The sequence below is a fragment of the Lycium ferocissimum genome, chromosome 6 (genome assembly GCF_029784015.1).
Source record: "Lycium ferocissimum isolate CSIRO_LF1 chromosome 6, AGI_CSIRO_Lferr_CH_V1, whole genome shotgun sequence".
NCBI classification, from domain to species: domain Eukaryota; kingdom Viridiplantae; phylum Streptophyta; class Magnoliopsida; order Solanales; family Solanaceae; genus Lycium; species Lycium ferocissimum.
Window position 1 is genome coordinate 7,314,135 of NC_081347.1, and position 7,093 is coordinate 7,321,227.

A 7,093-nucleotide genomic window follows, 5' to 3' on the forward strand; every position below is an offset into this window, starting at 1 on the left:
TACAAATGTTATTAAACCACAACAAACAATACAGTCTATCCAAACATTGTGTTCATTAATACAGTACAATACAATACAACACCATACTGTATCATACCATACTATACATTAATGAACCACGGGAAATAACCATCCAAACAGAGGGTTAATGATTAAGACCTAATAAGTGCGTAGATCTTAATATAAGCAAATGCACTTAATGGCGTAAGACCCGAACCATTCAGAGTCACACCTCCATTAAGTGCAAATAAATGAGGCTTAATTCTATAAGCAAGTTGTTAACATGACCTAATTAATTTAACTACGGAAATCGGTTGATTTGAGCATCTTACGCTGCGGAACGAGCTCCTCTTCTATCGTGTTGTATTTTTTTTTCTAGAGGATTTCCTGGTCTATCTTATAGTGTCTATTGATGAAGTTCTTCATTTCAGTTGGGATCACTTCGATCTACCCCATCGGTGAAAAATAGTAACACACCCTGGGCGATTTCTACCAGAAGACTTTCTATACTCAAAGTGAATTGTCCAAGTAATCTCCTTCTTTCCATTATTTATCTCGTAATCATTTGATTCCGCCCCTAATCGTAGCTTCTACTCCACTTTTTCCTTTATGATGATAGGATCATATCCTTGGTCAATTTTACATAACATTCTTAGCTAGCTCAAGATGGGAGTGGCCTCGGTGGAGGACAGGATGTAGGAAGCGAGGCTAAGATGGTCCAGGTATGTGAAGAGGAGATGCAGGGATGCCTTAGTGCAGAGGTGTGAGAGGTTGGTTATGGCCGCTTTCAGGAGAGGTAGAGGTAGGCCGAAAAAGCATTAGGGAGAGGTGATTAGACAGAACATAGGGCAGTTCTAGCTTACATCAAGACATGACCTTAGATATATATGAGATTATGGAGGACATAAATTAGGGTAGAAAGTTAGTACGTAGTTGAGCGTTGCCCAAACATCCAACGCTCATCCTTTCATACTAGTAGGCATAGTATTGCTTTTGCAGTTCCTTGTCATTTGGTTTCTGATACTATCTTTTGTTCCTCGTATTCCGATTATCTTATTTACTTGTGGTAGTCACTGTCCCTTTTTAGACTACTCTATCATGGCTATTTCTCTTTCGGTATTTTCTTTTTCATACTGTTTTGAATTGCTTGTCCTTGTGCTGAGGGTCTACCGCAAAAAAATCTCTCTACCTCACAGGTAGAAGTAAAGTCTGCGTACACTCTACTCTTTTCAAACCCCACTTTTATGGGATTGCACTGGTATGTCGTTATATTCTCGGCCAGCTCAGGAGGCCGGACTGACTATTTGTTTTTCATACGCAATATCTTAAGATGCAAAATAAACATCTATATTGGCAACAAACACGTCACTTATGTATAGATGGAATTGTGGAATTCGGAAAGGATACAAGTGCAAAACCATGTGTGGAAGGATCAAAAGTGCATTTTTCTATTTCCTTACTTAATTTTTCCATTTTTGGTTTCTTAGGAGAATGAGATGTGCCCGTTACTACTTTTCCCTTTGGTGAAAAGACGTACACGTAGATAGAAAATGCATATTTATTGAGATTAATAATTTATTTAAATCTATCCTTATACCAATTAATGATTATTACTACTTTTAAAATTTACTTTTACAAATGTTAACACAACTTCAGAATTTTTTTTGATGAGAAATAAAAGTTAATATAGACAAACACAAATTCTTATGATTAATGTTGTATTAAATGATTTTCTCAATAGATGTGCCAAAACCTTAACGACAAATAAAAAGAATGGAAGCGAATAATATTTTTAAGTTATAAACACTTAAGTTAAAATTCTATTTATCATAGTAGGTCAATTATCATTGTTATCAAGTTTCTTTTTTATTTGACCAAAGAAAAAAAAAAGTGTTTCTTTTTTATGCTTATATTGCTAAATTTACCTGTATTTCCCTAAATTCTCTTTACACTATTATTGTCTAGAACTTAACCTCCATAAATATGACTGTATACTTCTTGTCTTGAGTCTAAACGGAAGATCCTTAATAATGAAAGTTTGCAATTATAGCAGTACTTGCTCTATCAGCTAATATATCAAATGTTTGATGAAACACGATATTTATGAAATAAAAAAATAATTGACGCATCAACAAAATGCATATATATTGTACAAATTATCAATTAATGTCCTGCAGTTTTCAACATGTTGTATATATCGCTAATAATTAACTTATAGTGTATTTGGATCGGGTGTATATATCAAATCAATGAATATAACTATACAAGATACATATCTTTTACCAACACATTTTCACTTGACCATGATTAAGCAATATGTATTTTTATTTTTTTATTTTTAACTACTGAATTAATTTTAAAGAATTGATATAAACACACCCGACATGACTAAGTATTTTCCTAATCAATCAAACAACATCCGATCAAGAACAATGAAAATGCTGGAGAAAAGCGTTTACAAATATAGAATTGGGAGTTACCAAGCTCCAACTTTGCCAAAATTTGCTCCATGCCAGCAGATTAATTAATTAAAATTGGGGCAATGGCGACGAATACAAAGTTTATGAGCACAGCCACATTTTTTTCATGTATCTCACTTACATAACAATTTAAAATTAAGGAATAAAGGCATAAAAGCATACTCAAACTATGTGAGGGTTCTATGACCGCCCTGAACTTATTTTTTCGTATTATTTACCCGCTTGTACTTACTTTTCATATTATTTACCCATTCACTAATTACTTGGTAAAAAAGTTAAAACATAGCGTGTGCAAACACACGCTTATTCAAAACTAAAAAATGGGTCTTATTATCTTTTTTGATTTGATTCTTTCAAACTCAAATGAGCGGAACCTCACCCTCTTTCAAACCCTTTGTCATCCTTCTTTCATTGTTACTATCTCCATCTTTTCTTTTAATTTTTTTCTCTTTTGTGAATCACTTGATTAGGTTCTCTATTACAACTCGTACTTTCGTACGTTACGGTTTGTCGATTGTTGATTATCTTAGTATTGGTGCGGGGGTTTTGTTTTCGAGATTCATGATAGTAACCATGCCTATTCTACCTACGTGAAAGTTTAAGCTTTTGATTAGTCGGTGTTGGAGAGATTAGGAGTTAAACGGATCGGAAAGAATACGTTTCGTCGGAAAGAATCGCATAAGGTGACAAGTTGACGGTTGCTTGGACAAACCGTCAAAGAACGACGGCCCGTCGTTGCACCACCATAGAACCACCCTAGGGGAAGTTCTGATATGCACTTTGATCGTGCAACTCGATGGCTCGTCAAGCAACTCGACGGATCATCGAGTGAACCGTCGAAGTACGGCGGTGCCACCTCTTGATCCTATATAATTTTGATCCTTGATCCTTTTATTCATTTTCTCAACCCATCCAAAACCTAGACATCCTCTAAAAACCCTCCCCTTAATACCTACATGATCCTTTGATTAAAACAAAGATAGAAAGTATAATTCTAGTGATAAAAGTTCTCGAGTTCCTCGTTAGTTCTTAATTTCATTTCTTGCGGTGGCTTTTGGAGGAAGCTTCGTGGTGGAGTAACATTGTAAGCAGGCTTTCCCGAGCATATTAAGATAAGATTAAGTCCTTTTCTTCCTTAATTAAGTTATAGGAGCTGTAATCTTATCAAGAAAGAAGAAAGCTAGAAATCACTAGTCTCGGGGTGGTTGTTGTTGTTGGCACGTCCATAGTGAACTATTTTTAGAGTTTTATTGTAGATGAATCTTGTTGATTATTGTTATTAAGAGTTGATTTAAGTTGTTAAAAGTGTTCTAGATAATTTTTTAAAGAAAGAATTAAAGAGGCTAGTCGAGAATCGATTCAAGATAGAGTTTGTTATTCATTAGTTGGTTGTTGAGTGTTGTTGTTGTTGTTTATGGGTTGTATTATGTCTTGGAGGTTTAAGGGAGTAAGAAGATTAGGGGAAATGTTGTCTGTTTCATTCTTGGACAGGGTAACTTTCGTTATACGCTTAAGAAGGCAAGTTTTTATCTAGTTGAGCAATGAATGTGAATTAAAATTGGATCGGGTTGCACTTCCACAACACATGCATTGAATATGGATAGGGTTACACGTTCTGCAACACATGAATTTCATATGGATCGGGTTGCGCGCCGCAACACATGTATTGAGACTTGGATCGGGTTGCACGCCGCAATATAATTTCAGGTAGCGCTATATTAGTAAGCTAATCAAGGCCACGATATTGTACATAGATATACATGAGGTTACGAAAGTATAAAGAGTACATGAGTATATGTGTTAAGACTTATATTAATAGGTCAGAAGTGCCAGGTTGCAATCTTACCTTTTCTCTTTACGCTATATAGTTGTCGTATTATATTTCTGCCTTACATACACAGTACATTCTTCCTATTGACAGTCCCTTTGCCTGGGGGCGCTGTGTTTCATGACATACAGGTTTAGGCAGATGAGGTGAGGACTACACACAGTAGGCTGCCTTTAGAATACAACGCTTGGTTGGTGAGCTCTATCTCTTCCTGAAGTATTGTTGAGTTAGGGTTGTATATTATATTTTGTATTGTGGGTATATCGGGGGCCCTATCCCGATTTACATACTTTGGTTCTGTCCTTAGAGGCCTTTGTAGATAGATCCTGTGTACAATCTAGTTATGTCTTGTCAGTTGTGATGTTGGCTTCGTAGGGGCTTATACATATATATATGTATATATGTTCTATGAGTAGTTATTATAGAGACGTAGGTTGAACCTATGGCCAAGTCTTTATTTATGCATGATGTCATATTACAGGTTGGCCTTGTTGGCCTTACTTATGTTTCGAGACATAGATGATGCGAGTTACAGTTTGGTTCGCTCGGCCCTAATCAAGTATCGGGTGTCATTCATACCTCACCAAGGTTGGGGTGTAACAGAATGGTATTAGAGCAGGTTTGTCCTAGGGTTGTCTGCAAAGTAGGGTCTTGTTTATAAATGTGTTGCGCATCACGCTATATAAACAAGAAACTACAGGGCATTTAGGAGTTGGTCATTCCTCTTTCTTGACATTAGATCGTGCCATAGAGCAGAGTCGGAGGGAATAGGATTCTTGACCATTGATTTATATTGTGTACAGCGATGCCTATAACCAGGAAAGCTTCAGCTAGCCAGAGAAGGAAAACAGTGGTTAATGAAAGTACGAGTAGAGCGCCAGCAGCTAGTGAGGGCCAGAGTAAGACCCCGAGGAGAGCTGCCACACCCTCACATAGTTCTCCGACTCCGCCAGCACCAGAGGAACTGAGGAGGGACCCAATACCCCCAGTTTATCCACCTGTGGTTCATGATGAGGACATGGACATGCAGAGTGCAGTACGGTTGTTGACCATATTAGTGGCCGCTCAGGCCCAGAAGCAGGGTTCGAGTTATGGTGGCAGGGCCGTTGGTGCCAAGGTTCGAGATTTTATTAATTTAGACCCTCTAGAATTTTTTGGGTCAAAACCAGAGAAGGACCCGCAAAATTTTATAGATGGGATGCTGAGGACGTTGCGGGTGATGCATGCTTCAGACACTGAGTCAGTGAAGTTAGCTTCCTATAGATTGCGGGATGTTACTGTTCACTGGTATGGACCTGGGTGTCATCTAGAGGGATTAATGCACCCCCACCCATATGGCGGGAGTTTACAGATGCCTTTCTTCGATATTATTTGCCACCGAGGTTCGTCGGGTGAGAGTAGACAGATTTAGACTCTTAGGTAAGGGAACAGAAGTGTGAGGGAGTATAGTCTCCTGTTTGACTCTTTTTTCTAGGTATGCTCCCACTATTTTAGCAGAGATAGAAGATAGAGTGCATCGGTTTGTGGCGGGACTCGAGCCGTGATACGCTCAAATTACACCTTTTAATAGCGTAAAGCAGGCGATGTCAAATATAGTAACCCAACGAGGTCGGGGTCGAATCCCACATAGAATATAATGTGAAAAGTTTACTAAATAGATATTAAACTAATCTTGCGTTCCTAGTGTATTCCAGAAAAAAGGTTTTATAGTTGATTTGGGTTGTGGACTAATTTAAAATGACTAGAAATATAAAGTTGTAAATATATGGGTAAAAAGAACCAAGGTTGTGTCCCCGTCAGATAAAGTATATGATCATGGGTATCGATCTTGATATACTTCTAATGGATCGTTTATATGGATGCACTTAACCTCTACATGAATCTAGACTATTTCTCAATAAGAAAAGATTATTTCTTTCTATGCTTTTTCCAAAGATAAGAAAATATGCATGAAGAACGGTTAATTATGCCAAGTAAATTCCTCTTATTCCTAAGTGAATTTATTAAACAAGGTTTAAAGCCTTAAGTTCTTGTTATTTGTTCTTACCTAACCTTAGTTATTTTCCCAAATAACCCAAAGTTGATGGCGTTAGCTAATGTTTGCAACCACTAACTGTATGATGAAAACGAAGAACAAATAAACCCTAACAATCCATTATGCATATATCATTCACGATCCTCAATCACAAAACACCCATCCTTGGGTTCACAACCTTAGTAAAGGTGCTTAGCTACTCATGGCAACAAGAAAACAATAAAAGATTGAAGATTGCATAATTGAATTTTGTATTGAACTTACGAATAAAACTTGAAAGTAAATGAATGTATTTGTCTGGAAAATCTTCAAAAGTAATAACAACTCAAAAGTAATTACTACAAGTCTAAAACTCCAGATTATCTGAAAAATAAAACCTAAACAGGTATTTATACAAGTTAAACTTGGAATAATCAATCCCACCCCTGCCTTTCTTCGTCATTCCCCCTATCTCACGACCTTATTCCATTTCTGCCATTGTTGGAGCTCCGATGAGCTCATCTAGCTTTCTTGTTCATCTGCACACCCTCATGCCTCTTCATCTTCTTTCTCCTTCCTTTTTCCCTTCTCCTTCATATTTTTATTTTTTGAACTTGTGCTAGTAGCCCCATCACCCTTCCACCGTGATATACAAAAGAAATAGCAAAAGGCTTTTTGATTTTTCATCAAATTTCAAACAAGCAAAAAATGGGAGTTCCTTCGTCTTTGATTGTTTGTGTTTTTGTTGGAGCTTTTTTCATTTCAATGGAT